This window comes from Diabrotica virgifera, chromosome 2 (genome assembly GCF_917563875.1).
Source record: "Diabrotica virgifera virgifera chromosome 2, PGI_DIABVI_V3a".
In the NCBI taxonomy this organism is placed as follows: domain Eukaryota; kingdom Metazoa; phylum Arthropoda; class Insecta; order Coleoptera; family Chrysomelidae; genus Diabrotica; species Diabrotica virgifera.
Window position 1 is genome coordinate 73623689 of NC_065444.1, and position 23360 is coordinate 73647048.

General features: G+C 31.9%; 1 long non-coding RNA gene across 1 annotated transcript; it reads right to left on the reverse strand.

Annotated features, from left to right (window-relative positions):
- Window positions 1-774: 774 nt before the first annotated feature.
- LOC114329478 (uncharacterized) lies at window positions 775-22881 on the reverse strand. Its single transcript, XR_007696409.1, has 2 exons — window positions 22699-22881; window positions 775-5938 (listed from the first exon to the last, which is right to left on the reverse strand). It is a non-coding gene; the product is annotated as an uncharacterized LOC114329478 (long non-coding RNA).
- Between the last annotated feature and the right edge of the window lie 479 nt (window positions 22882-23360).

Genomic DNA, 23360 nt, shown 5'->3' on the forward strand with positions numbered 1-23360 from the left:
GCGATAAAAAAAATGAGGGTTATTCGATAGATTTTTGAAACATATTGAACGTGTATTTTTCAGTTTTTCGATCTGATGTTCATTTGTCAAACTGTGACTCGTCCATTTCCTTACGGCCCGCTCACATCGTCAGATTTTTGAAATATACACTGTTCTTCATATACTTAACTTACCTTGTCCTAATCTTACGCGCTTGAGTTTTTCTAAGGATCGATTTCTTTACGAACTACCCCAAATGCACGCCTCTGTATTAAAAGTCCATATTATATGATAGGGGTATATTTACAGGGTAGGTACAAGGTTTTCCCATGTGATTTTCTGACGCGCTCGAGTAACGTGCAAAATCCCCGCTTGGGCTCCCTACCATAAAAAACTTTAAACAAAGTAATGTGCAAATAATATACGATTAGGAATATTTAAAGTACATCTGGTCTACCTGCCATTGTATTATGAACATGGGATGATATTATACACATAAGCCGAGATTAAACAACTTTTCTTTAGATAATAAAGGTGTCGTGTACAAGCTATAGGTAACAAAATCCTAAAACATATTCTGATTATTTATACTTTATAGCGGCATGTTTATACCAAAATATTACATTTTATTGAATTTTAATAATGAACGTAGAAATTTTATGTAAAGCTTGGAAGTCATTATCATGAAAGGGGGAATCCCCAGTTGGACAAAATGGAACTTCAACATCTATGGAATACCACCCGCTTTCTCTAATTCAAGAACTCAACACTAACAAAAAGGACAAGAAAAACTCCTGCAAGTCAACATCATTTTATTTACAACAGATGCACATGACTAATTAATCAAAAAGTAGGTGTACATCAAAATACTATTAAATATAGACTTACATAAATCCTTTAATAATATTTTAAATATTTCATTTGAATTATGTTGACTTATTAGGCTATTGATTACGTTCATAATAAGAGGGCTAAAAAGAATTACAACGTTCAAAGGGTTTTATTATTTCATATGGTCAATGGAACACTCAATATGAAAAAACCGCGGAGTGCTACCATTTAAAGGGGTGCGTTTTTGAGAAAGGGGTGAATTAACTCTTATGCACTAGGTTAGGTACATAGGGTGAGCTTTATGCACTTTTCGTACATACACATGTACAGAAAAATTGTTCCAAAATATATTAAAAAACAGCAAAAAAACGAAAGAAAGCAATTTTGTTTTTTGCCCCATAACTTTTTTCCAAGGGGATATAAGTATAGACATTGCTTCACAGAAAAAAAAGAATGTGTGTGTACTTTGTACGCACGTAAGAAGTTATACTTCTATTATTATGATTTCAACGAAATTAATATACTTAACAGGTTATTTGTATTTTATTTAAATATTAAACTAACTTTCTTTACCTACCACTTTTAAAAAAAATTTATAAAACGATACCAAAAATATAAAAAAAAAGAATATGAATCGTCCGGGATTTGAACTCAGGACCTCTTGATCTCCGGTCACACGCTATACCACTGAGCTATATACCTTTTGCTTTGACAGGTTACAAGATTTCTCATACATACTGACAAAATTTAATAGACCAAGTGAGGTATACAAAAATACTTTAAATATACTTACTATTTACTATTATTATAAAATATCTTATTCCCGAGGAAGACAAATCCAAAGACACAAAAATTATAATAAATAATACATTCACTAAGAACACTAATATATCCTTTTATATGATATAATATGACTTATTTGCGCTGACAGCGCTGATACATACATACATATCTTGAAAGATTAGCAACGAAATACATACTGTCTGTGTGCGCATGCGCCCGGCATTATAAAATTTCACTCTCGATCGTAAAGAAGTATAACTTCAAAAACTTCCATCCTTCTTCTTTAAAAGGATGTTTTACAAGTCTTTAGGATTTATAGTTTTCGAAATATGATTTTTCAAAGTTCGCCACTCACAGTATTTTTGGGCCATTTTCCTTATTATTTCGCAAAAATTGTTCTGTAACTTTTTTCTACGCATCTTTAGGTATATGCAATGGTACATTTGATAGGAAGCTAAGTCAATTACCTTTGAAATGGTTTATTGTATGACTATTTTTAAGCATGATATGGTTTTTCAAAGTTTTAAACTTTTAACGACTTTTGATATGTTTTACGATTATTTTTTAAATTTCTCATTATACCTTTTGTTCTTGTACATTTAGGTTTATATGTTGCTTAATAAAAAGGAAAGTATATTTTCTTTGATATGTTTTTTTATATGTTTTACGATTATTTTTTAAATTTCTCATTATACCCTTTGTTCTTGTACATATTTTGCTTAATAAAAAAGAAAGCTTATTTTCTTTGCTTTAAAATGGTGCATTGTAAGAAATTCTAGGACTATTTTTAAAGAAAGATATCCGTAGGATATCCAGAGGCATCAGTAATTTGAGAAAAATTTTAAATTATTTTTTCAATTAGAAGAATGTAAATGTGTATTAGCTTTTCTTGATACACTTTTGAATATTGTGAAATATAAAGGTACTTTACTCCTGAACGAAATTCATATTTCTTAACATACTTGGTATACTATTGATAAATTTAGATATCTGATGATTAAAAAATAGTCCTAGAATTTTTTATAATACACCATTTTAAAGTAAAGAAAATAAGCTTTTTTATTGAGCAATATACACTCACCGGCACAAAATTCCGCCACCCAAAAGTTTTGATTAAGTTTGACAATTTATAACTTTATTATTTGTACTCCGATTTTCAAGATTCTTGCATCAGTTTGTAGGTACATCTTTTCGTGTCGTTTGTTAATATTCCAGTAGCAAAAATTTTTGCTTAGATTGCATTATACGGGGGCGTTGTATTTTCTCCTAACTTTAAAACATTTTGTGGAAAAATTGGAGGGTTGATTTTGGTACATATTCCGAATATCTCTTTTCTTTTAAAAGCTGCCAATAAAAACACTGCTTTGAAGGTTTACTTCATTAAAAATATCAAACGCACTCAAATTAACAACACAAAACAAAATTAACAACAAAACAAAACAATTCAATGGCGGGTATGTCCACCTCTCGCAACAAAGCCTGCTCGCAATCTGTTTGGCATCGAATAAAGATGTGTTATCATTGCCTGGGTAATAGCCCGATATTCCTCTACCAGGGCCAAAACTGTACCAAATTTTCGTGAGACCTAGGAGACGGCGAATAGCTATTTTTAATTCATCCTGTAAATGCTCTATTGGATTGAGATCTGGGCTGCATGCGGGTCATTCTGATATTGTCAATCCAACCTCTATTTAAGATATTTATGTTCATGAGTCAGTGTTTTTATTTACTAAAAATTGTACAGCTCTTACAAGAAAAGAGATATTGGGATAAATCAAAAAGCAAAATCTTAGGAATATCTCCAGGATAATACAAAAGGAGTATGTAACAAAATCAGCCCTCCAATTTTTCCACAGAATTTTTGAAGTTATACTTCTTTCGGCGCGATTGGGAGTGAATTTTTATTATTCTGCGCGCATGCGCACACAGACAGTATGGCGTTAGTTGCTAAATCTTTTAAGTTATGTATATATCAGTACAAAAAAGGTGTGAAAAGAATATATTAGTGTTGTTAGTAAATATATTTATTATAATGTTTGTGTCCTTGGATTTGTCTTCCTCGGGAGTAAGATAAGTATTGTTAAAACATTTTTATATTTATTATTATGTATTTCACTTCGACTGTTTGTTACCGTGAATTGTCATTATATCCGAGAAACTATATAAACAGAGAGGTCGTGGCGTTATTGGTAGAGCATTTGGCTACAGATCGAGATGTCTTGGGTTCAAATACGAACCATTCCTATTCTTTTTTTTATTTTTGGAAAGTAGTAAGCATTAACATTAGTTTAATATTTAAATAAAATACAAATAAACTGTTTAAAGTATATTTATTTCGTTGAAATCATATAATAGAAGTATAACTTCTTACATGCGAACAAAGTACACACACATTCTTTTTTTAAAGTTAGGAGGAAATACAAGGCTTCCATTCAACCCCGTATTTATAAATTGTCAAACTTAATCAAAAATTTTGGGTGGCGGAATTTTGTGCCGGTGAGTGTATATATAACTAAAGGTACCAGAAAAAAAGTTATAATGAGAAATTTAAAAAATAATCGTAAAACATACTTATTAAAATTACAATAGACTATTTTAAATGTAATTGACTTCTCTTTCTATTAAATGTACCGTTGCATATACCTAAAGCTGCGTAGAAAAAAGTTACAGAACAATGCTTGCGAAGTAATAAGGAATATTTCCCAAAAATGCTGTAAGTGGTGAAATTTGAAAAATCATAATTCAGAAACTATAAATCCTAAAGATTTATACCAAACGTCATTTTAAAGAGGAAAAATTGAAGAATTTTTCTATGAACCAATTCCTATACCTAAATCCCCGTGGAGTAAAGTTATGGGTCAAAAAACAAAATTGCCTTCTTTCGTTTTTTTTGCTTTCTTTTGAATAGATTTTTGTAAAAAAAATATTTTTGACTCAAAACGAGGATATTTTGATAGTATGTATATTTAATTTGGAACAATTTTTCTGTAGATCTGTATGTACGAAAAGTGCATAGAACTCACTCTGGTGCATAGAAAAGCTAATATACATTTATATTCTTCTAATTGAAAAAATAATTTAAAATTTTTCTCAAATTACGGATACCCCTGGATATCCTACGGATATCTTCTTTAAAAATAGTCCTAGAATTTCTTACAGTGCACCATTTTAGAGCAAAGAAAATATGCTTTCTTTTTTATTAAGCAACATACCTATAAACCTAAATGTACAAGAACAAAAGTTATAATGAGGAATTTAAAAAATAATCGTAAAACATCAAAAATCGTTAAAAGTTTAAAACTTTGAAAAACCATATCTTGCTTAAAAATAGTCATACAATAGACCATTTTAAAGGTAATTGACTTCGCTTCCTATCAAATGTACCATTGCATATACCTAAAGATGCGTAGAAAATAGTTACAGAACAATGTTTGCGAAATAATAAGGAAAATGGCCCAAAAATACTGTGAGTGGCGAACTTTGAAAAATCATATTTCGAAAACTATAAATCTTAAAGACTTCTGAAACCTCCTTTTAAAGAGGAAGGATGGAAGTTTTTTTCTGTGCAGCAATGCCTATACCTATATCCTATATATCCCCTTGGAAAAAAGTTATGGGGCAAAAAACAAAATTGCTTTCTTTCGTGTTTCGTTTTTTTTTAAATATAGTTTTTGGAACAATTTTTCTGTAGATGTGTATATACGAAAAGTGCATAGAGCTCACCCTATGCACCTAGTGCATAGGGGTTAATTCACCCCTTTCTCAAAAACGCAGCCCCTTAAATGGTAGCACTCTGCGGGTTTTTTGATATTTAGAGGTCCATTGACCATATGAAACGATAAAACCCCTTGAACGTTGTAGTTCCCTTTTAAAGTACATAATTAAATCATGTCTACGACTTTATTTTTCACCGTCAATGGTCAATCGAATACGATAATGGTCTTTGGATTCTAGAAGTCAATTGATACGATAATGGTCTTTGGATTCTAGAAGTCAATTGATACGATAATGGTCTTTGGATTCTAGAATTCTTTAGAGGTTGAGGTATCGCCTTAGTATGGTACTCAGTGTATTTGAGATTCGGACCAACGAGTTCAACATTTAGGGAAAGATCTTTCCAAGTAGTTTTATCCATCCATCCCACAACGCGTGCTGCGTTCTCATGGCTATTAAATATGACGTAGGCAAATACTAACTGTAAACGGTAATCCATACCCATATGAACCTTTTCGATCTTGTCTCTTATAAGGATAACGGTCTCTTCTATATGTTGTATTAATTCCTTTGACGTTGTGCCTTTGGTTAAATTTACAAAACGGACAGATCTTGGGGATTGAGTCATTTTCTGAAAGATATAAAAAATGGTAAAATCACAAAAAATAATCTTAATAACAAATTTGTAGATCATCGAAATAATGTAAAAATAGTTGCATATACCAATGTCCCGATTAATGGCACTATTTTAAAAAAATGTTATTAAATATTAAATTAAATTATAATTTAATTAGATTAGATTTAATAGAATTAGATTAGAAATTCATAATGTAGAGATACTTAAATCAAACTGTCACCCGCTTACCTCTTGGCAGTAATTAAAACTATGACTAAAATTATATCCCTATATTAAGGATTTCCAATCTAATTAATTATATTTTTTAAATTTTTAAATCGGCGATCCAGATTATCCTCATTGATTTCTTAAAATATAACTTAATAAATTTATCCCTACACTAGTAGGGGAACATGGGTAACAATGAGACACTTTTTTTTTTGAGCTTAGTATTTTAGAAACTAAGCTAAATAATATTTATTTTTTGAGTTTTACATGATGGTATAAGTATTTACAAATAATTTTGAATAGAATATAATGCAAAAAATGATAAATAATGTAAATACAGAAAATATTCTATCAAAATGTCATTTGTCTCATTGTTACCCATAGCGGAGGTACAATGAGACACTATTTGAAAAGTGCAATTTTTTATGCAAAACATTAGAAAAATAATGAAAAAAATATATCAAATGTTTAATTATTTATTATAAAACACCAGCATGAGCTAAAACTAATAATAATATAAGAAAAACGTAGATAAACATTCATTTTACTGAATATTAGAACTGAGCAAAACGTGATCCAATAATAATAAAATAAAAAAAAAACATTAATTTTTCTGCCTTTCGGAAATAAATAAACTAAACCTTATTGTACCTAATATAAGAAAAACATAAACATTAATTTTGCTGAATATTTAAATTGAACTTAATTTCAAATGAATAAAAAGCGTTTTGTTATGCCATAGTAAACAGGACATGGCAAAATCATTTTTATGTCTTTTTGGCAGCGTTGTAAGCCAAACTAAATGGCTTAAAGACTTTTAAAACCAGAGGTTGCAACTTGTTCGTTGAATGTGGAGGAAAAGTTATAATAGTAATTCAATTCTCTTGACAATGTCTAAAACTTTCAAGTTATTTTCCTTAGCTACTCTTCTGATGCTGGATCCAGCATCTACAGCTGTACGCAATTGTTCCTTTGTCGAATTTCCTAGGAGGATTTCGCGTCATTTTTTTTCAAAAATTAATTTAAAATTAAGATAGAAAATAATTTACATTATGGGATACAATGCGACATGTCTCATTGTTACCCAACAAGCAATGTCTCATTGTTACCCAAACGACCTTTACAACAACAAAAATTAATTTCAACCTAACCTTTAATCGATTTAATGAAAAAATATCTCCAATTATCAAACAATAAGGCCCTGCATATTATCCATTCGCCAAAAAATGAAAGAAAACAGGTTTTTCGTTTAAAATTCAAAAATACCTACCTTTAACAAAAAAAGAATTGGTCAAATATTAACACTCACTGCCGGTCGGAACGAAACTGAACATGTGGGATGCCTACAAACAGAAACCTTGTGGTCCTTACATAAAAGCTAAAGCGCGCATGCCAAAATTTTGACGAAAAAGTCGCATAGGTAGCCAGAAATACAGGTGTCTCATTGTTCCCCGTGTCTCATTGTTACCCATGTTCCCCTAGATATAAACAAACCAAGACACGTTAAATGCTACTAGGAGCACTTCCGAATCATAATTTACAATGTATATACATTGCAAATCCCAATAATAATGATTTCCAAAGTTTATACATTGTAAATTATGATTCGGAAGTGCACCTATTAGTAGCATTTAACGTGTCTTGGTTTGTTTATTTCTACTGCATCTTGATTGTAAATTAAGTATAGTGTAGTGTCTATTATTAAAACACTTATCGGAGAATATTTAAAATCCCGTGGACTGACTGAGTCACAAATGAGGAAGTTCCCAGAAGAATGAAGAAGAACCGAGAGGTACTGACCACCATCAGATTTCGAAAGTTACTCGAAAAATACTTCGGACACATTATGCGAAATGTATCAAGATATGCCATCCTATATTATACAAGCCATCCTGCAAGTAAAAATATTTGGAAGGCGAGGTTCAGGCTGAGAAAGAACACACCCTGGTTAAATAACATCAGAACCTAGTTAAACACATCTGTGCAGCTTTTTCACATTGCTACAGATAAGATAAATATTGCCATTATGATCGTCAACATTTGTCACGGATAGGCACGTCAAGAACATTAAAACACTTAAAAAGAAGTTTATTAATAAATGTTTAGTAGGTAGGGGAAGTCGGGGCAACGTGAACCAGTTAAGATTTGTCAAATAATATGACTTATACGAAAATAATAATTACGACTATTTTTTGTTCATACGATAGCAGAACCATTTGGCTACATATTCCAATATCTAAAAACTAAAAAACAGTTTTATGTAATATGCTGTAAACATATTTCCCAAAAGTCGCAAAAAGTTCACTCTGTCCCTCAGGCGGTGCAAAGTGAACTTTGTTTTTGGGGCAAAGTAAAACATATCAGATCAATTAAATATTTAATCAGGAAATACAATTAAACAAACTTAAAACATATAAGATTTACTCTCATTAATTTTACTTCATACCCGTTTTTTAATGGATCTTTAACTTGGGCAACAAATTCTTTTTTTATTTTATCATTAGTTAGTTGAACTAATATAAAATCTTCGGCAAACACATTTTTCGTTGGAACTGCAGTAAGCTGGTTTGTTTGCAAAATTTCAACATCTTCATCACTGAAAGTTTCCGTGTCACTGGAATCTTCGCACAAGTGGGCGTCATTAACATCATGGTCTTCGGAGTAAGAAGATTCTGGAACAGCAATTTTTCGTTTTACTGCAACTTTTTTTTCTTTTTTCACTATTTTTGCCTTCTGTTGTTATTTTTCTGCCTTCAGGTCAGCAAGGTAAGGGGAAGATGTTATTACCGTTGTAGATCCTTTTTTTCTTTCCTTTCTCAGAGCAGTTTTAGAAGCTACTTTAGGGACAGACATTATATCTCTTGGGGATATCGCTTGGCTAAAATTGGCTGAGCTTGTGGTATGGAGTTCGTTAGCTACCGAAACATTTTGCAGTTGATAATGTGACGAGCTAGAGGGTTTATGGATAGACGATACATCTCTTGATGGCGCCAAGTTGTCTAAAATGTTTAAATTTTTGACAGCGCCTTGAACTTCATTAGATGTTGAACGAGTTTGTTTTATTTGTGAAGTATGTCCATAAAATTTGTTAGTGGATAGTGGCGGTAGATTTTCATTTGTTCTGATTTTCTTACTAACCGTACTAAAACTTCCAGCCCAAACATGATCATTTTTGGGTGCATTACAGCGGTCGGCAACATCTGCAGTATCACGAGTGATATTTTCTACACCGCCATTGTCATTATTTTGAGTTAAAAGAGGACGGTCAGTAACCTCTGCAGCCGCAAATGCCATATCTGGGAAAATGTTATCATAAGGACAAATTCCCGTCTTTTTACAACCGGATAAAGCATTTTCAAGTATTTCAGCTCTCATATATGCTTGACCAAATATTTCGCTCACATCATGTATCGTCACGACTTTACCAGGATTATTTTTTAGCCAATTCTGAACACCCTGGCTATAATATGAACTCAACGGAAACATAAACACAACATCAAGAGGCTGCAAACGATGAGACGTGTGTGGGGGAATTGTAATAATGTGAACGTTACTTTTTCTTGCCATTAAAATCAAATCTAAATTTTTAACATGTGTTGAATGACCGTCACAAATAAGTAACACTGGGTCTTCTTCTGTTGGCTTAGCATATTTTATAAAATGTGTGAACCATGTTGGTGCAAAAATATCACTTTGCATCCAACCTGAAGGATGAGGAACTACTATACTTTCAGGTGGTAGACTCCTTGAGAAGTTGGGATTATTTTTTACACGAGGGAATATCAGCAGAGGTGGTATATATTGACCTGCTGCATTAAAACAAATTTCTGCAGTGATGAGTATACCTCGCTCTGCAAATGAGAGGCTACCGACCTGTTTTTTCCTTTAAGAGATAACACTTTGGATTGTCTATTTGGAACTGTACTAATTCCGGTTTCGTCACAGTTATAAATTCTACTGGGAGAAAATTTGTAAGTGTCCATAAAATGTTTTAAAAGATCAAAAAACTTTTTGATATTTACTCTATTAAATGCAGATGCTCGGGCTGCAGATGTTGCCTCCGGTGTTCGAAGAGATAAGTTATGGTTCTTTGCATAAATTTGGAAGCCCAGTCTCTTCCTGCTAGTTGTTTTTCTTGAGAAAAAGTGTGCGGAATATTATTTCTTTCAGCATATTGATAGGCAAGGTGCCTAAAATTCTGAATCGTTAACCAAACAAATGTCATTCCATGTCAAGTACATGCTCATTTAATTCGTTTTCCTGTTCTGGCGTAAATAGTGTTCTAAATCTACCCAGCCCTTTCTTTGCTGCCAGGTCAGATGTTCTATCTAGTTTCAGTCTTCGGAATAACGTTGCTGGTGGCACATCAAACTGTGTAGCAGCTGCTTTATATTTTAATGTTCCCTCCCGAATAGCATCAACAGCATTTTTGATCGTTTCCTCTGACCAAGACTGTTGATTTCTTTTACGAACATACGTTCTAACCATTTTACCTTAAAGAGAAAATTCTCAACAATAAAAGTGTACTCACTCCAGCAAACAACTAATTTATAATATATCTATACTAGTTTTTTATCCGGTTTAATTTTAGGCGATACAAGAATTAGTAAATTAATCTCGGATAATTATTGAACCGAGATTAAGAAATCCCAACTAAATATAGTTTCTAACCTTCAATAAACACATTCTACAAATCTATTTTGCTACTACTACAAAACAATAGTGGGGGCAAAGTGAACCTAGGATCACTTTGCCCATTGTTAAAAACTTCACTTTACCCCACACTGGTACTTTTTTGACATTTGATGTTAATGTGAAACTGTCATTACATATCATCTTCGTTTTCTTGCAAAACTATCTCTAATTAGATGTCTAACATAATAGATTAACAACGTTTGAATGTAATAATAACTAGTTGAGTTATACATTAGATTACACACTTAAAAGATTAGAATTTTACCACGATAAAATAAAAATTTCATCCACAACTTAGCAGCTTTCGTCAAACGTGTTCTCGTCGTAAGCACACTGTTACCAACTTAAATATATTCAATTTACGTTTGAAACTGTATTACTGGAGCGAATAATTTAAAATTTAAAAAGATAGTTCACTTTGCCCCAACGGTTCACTTTGCCCCAAGTTCCCCTGCTGATATTCTTCCTACTCGTATGAAAAAACAAAAATAAATTCCCATATTAGCCACCTAAATAATGAGATCCAAAAAGGACTATAGGTAAACAAAAAGTTTAGTTCATTAAAAATCGAGTTAACTTTTGTCTTTGATTTATTTTTTTACATTTTCTTATTGCATGCAATAAATAAAAAATTATCGCATTACCGGAGATACAAAGAATCAAATCATTAATAATTCTAGGTGGGGATTGCATTAATTATATAGATATGGAAAGAAAACCAGAACACAACAAGGCAACAAGAGGTACCTATCCAATTTATTTAATAGCAAATCCTAATACGCCCATCACACAGTCCATTGTTAGTAAAATTAAGAAGAAATTTAGAGAAACTGGACACATCAATGGAAATATATGAACTTTGGAAGTGTGGAAGAGAATCCTTAAGGCAAATTATAGCTGATACAAACATTTCTACAAGGTCTGTTTTACTAAAGAAGAGAAATATCATCCGTATAAAATTTATAATGTCCTAGACATCAATGAGGATGATCCAGATCGCCGAATTAAGTTATGCAAAATAATGCAAGGCTTTAGGGTGTCCAGAAATTCTCCTGACAAACGTAGATAATTTTAAGACAATTTAACTCAATTCACCTAGTCCGAAAATGGAAGAAGCTAGAACTCTTTGAAGATTGCGCTTTGTAATTCGTTTTTCTTAAATACCTTCAGAACGCTTCTATTTAGAAAAACGAAAACTAGTCTATCTTTTAGAGATAAATAGATTCCATCAATTAAGAATTTCTAGTACCGGTCATAGGTGTCCGTTTTGGGTGAGGCAACGGTTATGTTATCGCATAGCATTTTTGACACTGGATTATTATATTGTGAGGTATTCTAGCACTAAAAGGAACCCTTGCTTTAAATCGGTAGGATGCACAATTTTGTAGAAAAATCGATTTGAACATTTTTCGTTTTTTGAATTTGAAAAAATTGTTCAAAAAACGGTGTTTTACCTATTTAAAGAGTAATTTATAGTATTAAAGAACCTAATAATTTAATAATCTAGTGTTAAAAATGCTTAAAAATTAAAGACAAAAAAGTTGTGTGATAAAATAACCGTTGACCTACCCAAAACGGAAACATATGACCCGTACTAAAAATTCGCAATTAATGAAATCGATTTATCTCTGGAAGATAAATAACCGTACCAGTTTTCGTTTCCCTCTAAATAATTTTTTTAAAGCTTTTTCAAATAATTCAAAAAACGAAAAATTTTCAAATTGATTTTTCTAGAAAACGATGTAGGTATCCTACCGACTTAAAGAAAGAGTACCTTTTAGTACTCGAATACCACACAATTTAATAATCTAGTTTCAAGAATGTTTAAAAGTTGCCCTACCCAAAACGGGCGCCTATGACCGGCGGTACTATAGAAATTCGCAATTGATGGAATCGATTTATCTCTAAAAGATAAATAGGCGTGTCAGTTTTCGTTTTTCTAAATAGAAGCGTCATGGAGGTATTTAAAAAAACTAATTACAAGACGCCATCTTCAAAGACCTCTAGCTCCCTTTGGAAGCATTTTCGGACTAAGGTGAATTGGGTTAAATTGCATTAAAATTGAGATGTGGACGTATCGAAGAATGCTGAGAATCTCCAGGACAGACAGAATAACCAATGAGGAAGTGCTAAGCGGAATACAGAACAGCAGGGAGATACTGCGGATTCCATCAAAATAAGAAAACTTCAATACTTGGGTCATATATCATATAACACGTGGTGACAGATATGAACTCCTAAAATTAATTATGCAGGGAAAGATTCAAGGAAAGGAGAAAAATGTCCTGGCTGAGAATAGCAATGATGATTGCCAACCTTCGTCGAGGAGATGGCACGTAAAGAAGAAGAAGTATTAAAATTATCTGAGGAATCTCCGGTCTTCGTTTGTCAGGGAGTTTCTGGACACCCTGTATAATCAAAATCAACACTTCGAAATTCGTAATATAACTCAATATGAATATCTGTGGCAAAAAGTTCATCTAATGCCATCCCCTCTTTGTGAACACACACACAACTCAATATGATCCATAAAGCCGGCTACTCACCTCACGATACTGCGGCGTAGTTCAATTTTGTCGAATTCGACTAATTGACAAATATTTTGGTCGTGTGTGACCGTGCATCCAATAAAATTATTATAATTTTACCAGAGAGACTGGCCTGCCTGCTGCAATACTGCAGAATTGATATCATCGACGATTTTGTCGAACGACACCGCAGTACCGTGAGGGGCCGGCTTAACGTTCAGTAATATTGTCGTTCTCGGTTCAATTACTTCTTAAGAGGCGCGTGGAAGGCAAATTGAAATAATTTAAACCAAAAACAAATTTTAATTAGTCAAATAAACATTTTTTTCTGTTTTCTATTAGCAGTAAGATGTAGAGCATTAATCCAATTACAAACATAATACAAAACTTAAATATTTTTTTGCTACTTTGAATAAATAATTATAGTAATACTTATATTACTGAATAGAGAATTGAATAACCTTTCAAATGAAATAGCACACGATCCCTATTCTCATTGAAAAAGATCATCGATTACGTCATCACGCCCAGATGCATAACGTCACTAATATGATGTACAGTAGGTCCTATCTATGCCAAAAAAATCACAATCTTATATATAAAAATCAAATGCTGTGCGTTAGTCTCGCTAAAACTCGAGAATGTGTGGACCGATTTGGCTAATTTTGATGTTGAATTATTTGTGGAAGTTCAGGGAAGGTTTATACGGTTTTATATTGTCATTTTAGTAGCCACCAAAATTTTTACAGCTATATGTATAAAATGCTCTTTTTACAGTGTTTGTTGCCATACTCCTCCGAAACGACTTGACCGATTTTTATGAAAGTTTGCAAGTATACTCGACCGGACCGAGAGTAGGTTGTTATCTATATTTCATATCCGTGCGTCTTAAGGGGGCTTGCCACCCTTATATTTATTTCTATTTTTTTAGACAAACTCTTTTTTTTTAATTTCATATGATGTGGAACGTAAAGATACATACATCCCTAAATTTTCACTCTTCTATCACTAACCGTTATTTTTTAATGGCCATTTAAATATTTTACATCTATATAAACAAAAGAAAGTCGTGACAGTTACCAACACATAACTCGAGAACGACTGAATAGATTTTTATGAAATTTTCCACGCATATTTGACCGGACCGAGAATAGGTTGTTATGTATTTTTCATATCCGTACGTCGTAACGGGGGCTGGCCCCCTAAAATATTTTTTTATTTTTTTGGTCAAACTGTTTTTTCTTAATTTTGTGTGATGTGGAAGGCAAAGGTAAATACAACCCTAAATTTTCACTTTTCTATCTTCGACCGTTATTTTTTAATAGCCATCTAAAATTTTGCATCTTATATATAAAAATCAAATGCTGTGCGTTAGTCTCGCTAAAACTCGAGAATGTGTGGACCGATTTGGCTAATTTTGATGTTGAATTATTTGTGGAAGTTCAGGGAAGGTTTATACGGTTTTATATTGTCATCTTAGTAGCCACCAAAATTTTTACAGCTATACAGAATAAGCCAAATAAAAACGGAACATACGCAGTTAATACAGTGTATCGGAACTACGTTTGAAATAGTCTACCAATACAAAAGTTTGACAAACATAAATCATAGCAACTCAACTACCTGTTTTCTTTTAGGCTAAGGCTACGACCAGACAAGCGACAATTTACGGCGCCATAAGAGCAGTAAAATGAAGCGCGAAAATGGGTCCTGGTAAGAAGGATCTGGGTCCAAATTTGTAGCTCATCTAACCACAACAACGACCGAAATACGGTATTTACATCTCGCGACACGCTGTAATTTACATCCCCATCTGGTCATGCTTTTTACGGCCGCTTCATTTTACTGCTCTTACGGCGCTGTAACAGCAGTAAAATGAAGCGGCAGTAACTGCAGTAAAAAGCATGGCCAGACGGGGATGTAAATTATGGCGTGTCGCGAGATGTAAATACAGTGTTTTGGTCGTGGTTGTGGTTAGATGAGCTACAAATTTGGACCTAGATCCATTTGTTTGCGACACGACGCTGAAGATGGACCCGTTAGATATTGCTTCGCGATATTTTACAGATCAGTCTGGCCATCCACTACACTCACCGCGGGACCAATTTTCGCGCTTCATTTTACTGCTCTTATGGCGCCGTAAATTGTCTGGCCATAGCCTTAGCCCAAGAAGACAGGTAGTTGAGTTGCTATGATATATGTGTGTCAAACTTTTATATTAGTCGACTATTTCAAACGTAGTTCCGATACACTGTATTAACTGCATATGTTCCGTTTTTATTTGGCTTATTCTGTATGTATAAAATGCTCTTTTTACAGTGTTTGTTGCCATACTCCTCCGAAACGACTTGACCGATTTTTATGAAAGTTTGCAAGTATACTCGACTGGACCGAGAGTAGGTTGTTATCTATATTTCATACCCGTGCGTCTTAAGGGGGCTTGCCACCCTTATATTTATTTCTATTTTTTCAGACAAACTCTTTTTTTTAATTTCATATGATGTGGAACGTAAAGATACATACAACCCTAAATTTTCACTTTTCTATCACTAACCCTTATTTTTTAATGGCCATTTAAATATTTTACATCTATATAAACAAAAGAAAGTCGTGACAGTTACCAACACATAACTCGAGAACGACTGAATAGATTTTTATGAAATTTTCCACGCATATTTGACCGGACCGAGAATAGGTTGTTATGCATTTTTCATATCCGTACGTCGTAACGGGGGCTGGCCCCCTAAAATATTTTTTTATTTTTTTGGTCAAACTGTTTTTTCTTAATTTTGTGTGATGTGGAAGGCAAAGGTAAATACAACCCTAAATTTTCACTTTTCTATCTTCGACCGTTATTTTTTAATAGCCATCTAAAATTTTGCATCTTATATATAAAAATCAAATGCTGTGCGTTAGTCTCGCTAAAACTCGAGAATGTGTGGACCGATTTGGCTAATTTTGATGTTGAATTATTTGTGGAAGTTCAGGGAAGGTTTATACGGTTTTATATTGTCATTTTAGTAGCCACCAAAATTTTTACAAATATATGTATAAAATGCTCTTTTTACAGTGTTTGTTGCCATACTCCTCCGAAACGACTTGACCGATTTTTATGAAAGTTTGCAAGTATACTCGACCGGACCGAGAGTAGGTTGCTATCTATATTTCATATCCGTGCGTCTTAAGGGGGCTTGCCACCCTTATATTTATTTCTATTTTTTCAGACAAACTCTTTTTTTTTTAATTTCATATGATGTGGAACGTAAAGATACACACAACCCTAAATTTTCACTTTTCTATCACTAACCATTATTTTTTAATGGCCATTTAAATATTTTACATCTATATAAACAAAAGAAAGTCGTGACAGTTACCAACACATAACTTGAGAACGACTGAATAGATTTTTATGAAATTTTCCACGCATATTTGACCGGACCGAGAATAGGTTGTTATGTATTTTTCATATCCGTACGTCGTAACGGGGGCTGGCCCCCTAAAATATTTTTTTATTTGTTTGGTCAAACTGTTTTTTCTTAATTTTTTGTGATGTGGAAGGCAAAGGTAAATACAACCCTAAATTTTCACTTTTCTATCTTCGACCGTTATTTTTTAATAGCCATCTAAAATTTTGCATCTTATATATAAAAATCAAATGCTGTGCGTTAGTCTCGCTAAAACTCGAGAATGTGTCGACCGATTTGGCTAATTTTGATGTTGAATTATTTGTGGAAGTTCAGGGAAGGTTTATACGGTTTTATATTGTCATTTTAGTAGCCACCAAAATTTTTACAGCTATATGTATAAAATGCTCTTTTTACAGTGTTTGTTGCCATACTCCTCCGAAACGACTTGACCGATTTTTATGAAAGTTTTCAAGTATACTCGACCGGACCGAGAGTAGGTTGTTATCTATATTTCATACCCGTGCGTCTTAAGGGGGCTTGCCACCCTTATATTTATTTCTATTTTTTCAGACAAACTCTTTTTTTTTAATTTCATATGATGTGGAACGTAAAGATACATACAACCCTAAATTTTCACTTTTCTATCACTAACCGTTATTTTTTAATGGCCATTTAAATATTTTACATCTATATAAACAAAAGAAAGTCGTAACAGTTACCAACATATAACTCGAGAACGACTGAATAGATTTTTATGAAATTTTCCACGCATATTTGACCGGACCGAGAATAGGTTGTTATGTATTTTTCATATCCGTACGTCGTAACGGGGGCTGGCCCCCTAAAATATTTTTTTATTTTTTTGGTCAAACTGTTTTTTCTTAATTTTGTGTGATGTGGAAGGCAAAGGTGAATACAACCCTAAATTTTCACTTTTCTATCTTCGACCGTTATTTTTTAATAGCCATCTAAAATTTTGCATCTTATATATAAAAATCAAATGCTGTGCGTTAGTCTGGCTAAAACTCGAGAATGTGTGGACCGATTTGGCTAATTTTGATGTTGAATTATTTGTGGAAGTTCAGGGAAGGTTTATACGGTTTTATATTGTCATTTTAGTAGCCACCAAAATTTTTACAGCTATATGTATAAAATGCTCTTTTTACAGTGTTTGTTGCCATACTCCTCCGAAACGACTTGACCGATTTTTATGAAAGTTTGCAAGTATACTCGACCGGACCGGGAGTAGGTTTATGTCTATATTTTATACCTCTACGTCATTAGGAGGTTGCGTGTGACGTCATAACTCTCACAATAATGACGTGAAAAATACGAAATTAAGTAGGTGTAGCTGATCTCCGAACAGAACCTTACTAAAATTTTTTTTCTAGCTCAATCGGTGTCCAAAATACAATATCTTAAGCCTTAGAAATATTCTGAGGACAGAAGAAGAACGAGCAACAAATTTCATCGAAGAAAAGTGCAACTGTTTAACTTTTAGACTTAATTTGTGCAAAATATGAATTTCTTAATTTTTCGAAACTTTCAAAAAATATCTCTACCGAACTTTTCTGACGAACGGCAAGCAAAAGAAAAATTCTGAGCACACGAAAAGAACAAGCAGCAAATTATAAAATGTTATTTAATTTTAATTAATTTTGTTTCATTTTATTAAATTTTAATTATTTTTATTAGATTCTATTTATTTTTTTTAATTTTATTATTCGTTTAAATTTATTTATTATTTTATTTATGTTTATTCAGTTTTATTTATTTTTATTAACTTTTATTCAATTTTATGAAATTTTTTCTTTCATTTTATTTAATGATATTTAATTTTAATTTTATTTTATTTTGATTAATCAACACCTATATAGTTGGACAACCCCGAACCCAATTATAAATACAAGGTTGTTTTGAATGTAAATAAAATAAAGCTGTTATATTCATTATAAGAAAAACAAATTTAAGATTGCAACTGTTGCACTGCAAACTTTATTTTGTTACTTCTAACTAAACTTTATTACTTCAAACATTATGTGTAATTCATTAAAAATAATAATAAAAACTCATTCACATCGAGCATTTTTTGTTTATTAATTACGAATTCCTTTTGTTTATTTTAAGTTTATTGTTGACAAAAGTTTGTTCTTATCTATTGAGGCAGTACGAAGTCTGCCGGGTCAGCTAGTTCAAAAATAAAAATCGACCTCTTTCGGGATTTACTTCCATAATCGCCCATTCTAGAAAAGATGAATTTATTCCATAATTTTTCCAATCACTATATGAGTGGCTTAATATCAAAGACGGACATGTGTCATTCAAGACAAATGGAGATAAATTGGTTTTTTGTACACAGCTGCTATTATTATTTTTATAAAAATCTCACTTATTTTAATTTTAGTGAAGGCTTCAAAAGTAATCTTGTGGACATTCTGATATCAGAAATATATGAAATTATTATAAAATTATTATTTGAAAATACAGATGTCCGCTTTTGGAACAAAATTGGGTAAATGTCCATGTTTGATACAAATGTGATGGTAGGTGTCCGTTTTTGAAACCAACAAATTTTATTTGAAAGAGTGAACCCTCGATTTTCACCTAACTTAAAATTTATTGCTTATAACATTCATATAGGGAGTCGGGGCCAACTTTCAAGCTTCATATTTTAAAATCAGACATTATCATATTACTGAAAAACTATTCATAATTCGGATAAATATATACAGTAACTTCTAACATATCAAAATTCCACCCAACTATTGATAATTTTTTACAGCAATTAAAAGTTTAAGTACATGATTAAGTTCAATGATTAGAACTACATTTGCCGTTTCTTTTCCATTTTTCGGGATCACTCTTCCTCTTACGAGTCGTCCCTTGACTCACAGATATATTTGACTCCATGAATATCCAATTATAACTAATAATTTGCACAAAAAGCAGTTTTAACTAGTGATAAACACAAATAAAACAATTTACATCAGACACGTTGACAGGAGTGGTGGCCATTGTTGATCTCAGAACAGGAAAAATTCTATAAGAAACAACTTCTAACTCAATTTTTATTTTTTTTGCAAATGTCCGTCTTTGATATGAAGCCACTCATATTATATAGGTACAGAGTAAGTATTTAATGCGACATTTAGGCTATTGATTATGTACTATAGAAAGGATCTACAACGTTAACGGAGTTTTATTATTTCATATGGTCAATGAATCTCTATATATGAAAAACCTCGGAGTGCTACCATTTAAAGGGGTGCATTTTTGAGAAATGGGTGAATTAGTCCCTGGGCACAGGTTACATTAGGGTGAGTTCTATGCACTTTTGGTACAAACACGTTTAAATAAAAATTGTTCCTGGTTAAATTTCCTATCTAAATGTAACTTTTTAAAGTCAGATACTTTTTTTTACAAAAATATATTCAAAAGAAAAGCACAATGACACCCAAAAGAAAGAAATTTTGTTTTTTGTCCCATAACTTTTGTCCACGGGGATATAGGTATAGACATTGCTCACAGAAAAAAACTTGCATATTTTCTCTTTAAAATGATATTTGGTAGAGGTCATTAGGATTTACAGTTTTCGAAATATGATTTTTTAAAGTTCGCCACTCACAGCAATTTTGGGCAATTTTCCTTGTTATTTCGCAAATATTGTTCTGTAACTTTTTTCTACGCAACTTTAGGCGTATGCAGTGGTACATGTAAGAGGAATATAAATCAATTACCTTTAAAATGTTGTACTGTATAATGTACGACTTCTTTTAAAGAGGTTATATTTTTCAAGATTTTATACTTTTAACGAGTTTTTATATTTTTTACGATTATTTTTTAAATTTACCATTATAACTTTTTTCTGCGTTTAGGTATATATTATATAATAATAAAGAAAGCTTATTCTGTTTACTTTAAAATGGTGTATTATAAAAAATTCTAGGATTCTTTTTGAATAAGATATGCTTTTTCAAAATGTAATAAGTACTTGCAACGATTTTTGATTTTAGGATTATTTTTTAAATTTCTCATTATAACTTTTTTATGTGATTGTGTGTTATGATTGAATCTTATTTTTTATAGGTAATACTTTGGATCCACTTGACTCGGCCGGACAAACTTCAAAATATGGATTAATTCCAATATTTACTGTCAAAGCTCCTGCACCGCAAGCTTTGCTTGAAAAAATAGCATGTAAATGTACCAAAGGATGTACAAAAAACTGCGGTTGTAGGAAGATAGGAATTAGTTGTTCAATATTCTGCAAAGGGTGCATGTGCATGGGTACTAATTGTGGGAACTCTAAGATAACTGAGGTGTCAGAGGAAGATATTGAAATGCTAACGAAGATATGGACTTTTATTTTGAAAATTTTTTAAATGTCAACGTTTAAATAATTTTAAATAAAGTGATGTTTTTTGAGACTGATGTTTGTGTAATTTTTGTAAAAGAACTAATTTTAAATAATACAGGTAAAAAAATATCAAAGAATCACTCGGTTTCCATTATTTAAATATAGATGATACACCATTTTAAAGAACAGAAAGTAAGCCCTCTTTATTGAGCAATATTATAGTACCTATATTCATGTACCTACAAGAAAAAAAAAGTTATAATGAGAAATTTCAAAAATAATCGTAAAAAATGTAAAAAATAATGTTTTTTTATATTAGGTATTATATAATATAATATAATATATATTTACTATATATAGGTAATATAATATTATATAATAATATTATTTTATTTTTATATTATATTATAAAAATCGTTAAAAGTATAAAACCTTGAAAAACCATAATCTCTCTAAAAAAAAGTCGTACAACGTTATACAGTAGAACATTTTAAAGGTAATTGATTTCTATTTCTATTACGTGTACCATTGCATATACCTAAAGTTACGTAGAAAAAAGTTACAGAACACTATTTGAGAAATAACAAGGAACATTGCCCAGAATTGCTGTGAGTGACGAACTTTGAAAAATCATATTTCGAAAACTATAAATCCTAATTACCTCTACTAAACAAAATGTTAAAGAAGAAATATGTAGGTTTTTTTTCTGTAAAGCAATGTCTATAATATACCTATATCCTCGTAGACAAAAGTTATGGGACAAAAAAACAAAATTTCTTTCTTTTGGGTTTCTTTGTGCTTTTTCTTTTGAATATATTTTTGTAAAAAAAGTATCATTGACTTTAAAAAGTGATATTTAGATAGGAAATATAACCAGGAACAATTTTTATGTAGGTATGTTTGTACCAAAAGTGCATAGAACTCACCCTAATGTAACCTGTGCCCAGGGACTAATTCACCCATTTCTCAAAAACGCACCCCTTTAAATGGTAGCACTCCGCGGTTTTTTCATATATAGATGTCCATTGACCATATGAAATAATAAAACCCCGTTAACGTTGTAGTTCCTTTTAGCTATCTTATTTTGAATATAATCAATAGCCTAATTGGTCGATATATAATTCCGTTATGATACAGAATATCCAAAAATGTTATTTAGAAAAAATCTGGGCAGTGGTATTCTTCATGCTTGGAATCTCGAATTCTATAGGATGAATAGCAACTACGTGGTAAAGCAAACATAGGTACAATTTTTCAAATAAGACACCCTGTTCTTACAATATGGGGTCTGGCACTATGCAAGAAGAATTTCTCTATATTCTTATTCAGGTTTGCAACTGGCGCATGTTGTGTTTATTGATACAAGGTAAATTATGAAATATACTTTTAAAAAATAGACTCATACGAAAATTGTCCAATTCAAAACAGATCCCCCCTATACTAGTTTTAAAGTCGAGTCAGGACCATCTATATTTTGCTCAGTGAAGGTGCACTATTATGGAAGATGTCCAAAAATAATACACGTAGATACCTAATGAATAGTTACAATGCTCAAAATACCTGTACAAATCACGGTCAATGCTCAAAATATACGTCTGCTTTTGTTAGTTTTGTTGGTAAAAACACGCATCCTTTTTCTTCTTTCACAGTTATTGCACAGTACCTATTTTTATTGTAAGTAGCTCTTTACGGTTCGGACGATGAGGATGTCAATATCATGCTTGTTTTTATTTAAATGGTAAACCACAGCAAAACCTTATTGCTGTTATTTTTTTTTTCATATAAACCGCAGCCTGTTGAATTATCAATTGCGATAAATACTAATAGTCCATGTGGTGAGACAGCTCCCGTCTGGAAAAATTTCTGATTCGGTTTCTTTGTGGATTCCTATTCAAATATGTCCCCTTTAAACAAATCTGAAGGGTGCCGGACGGAATTTTTGGGCAGAAATTGTTTAAACAATTTTTTTAAACAAATGCAAATGATCACCTTTTTTGCTCTGGAACATATATTTTTAAGTTTCGTAGGTCATTCTAAACAAGAAAGGTCTCTTGTAAATTTTTCTGTCTCCTGATAGTTTTCGAGTTATAGGCGATTTAAACTCTGAAAAATGCGAAAATACGCATTTTCGAGGCTTAAAAACTCATATTTAAATTAGTATGTTTGAGGTTGCCATATAGTTAAATTGAAGTCTAAACATTCAGCTTCAAGATTCTGAAGAG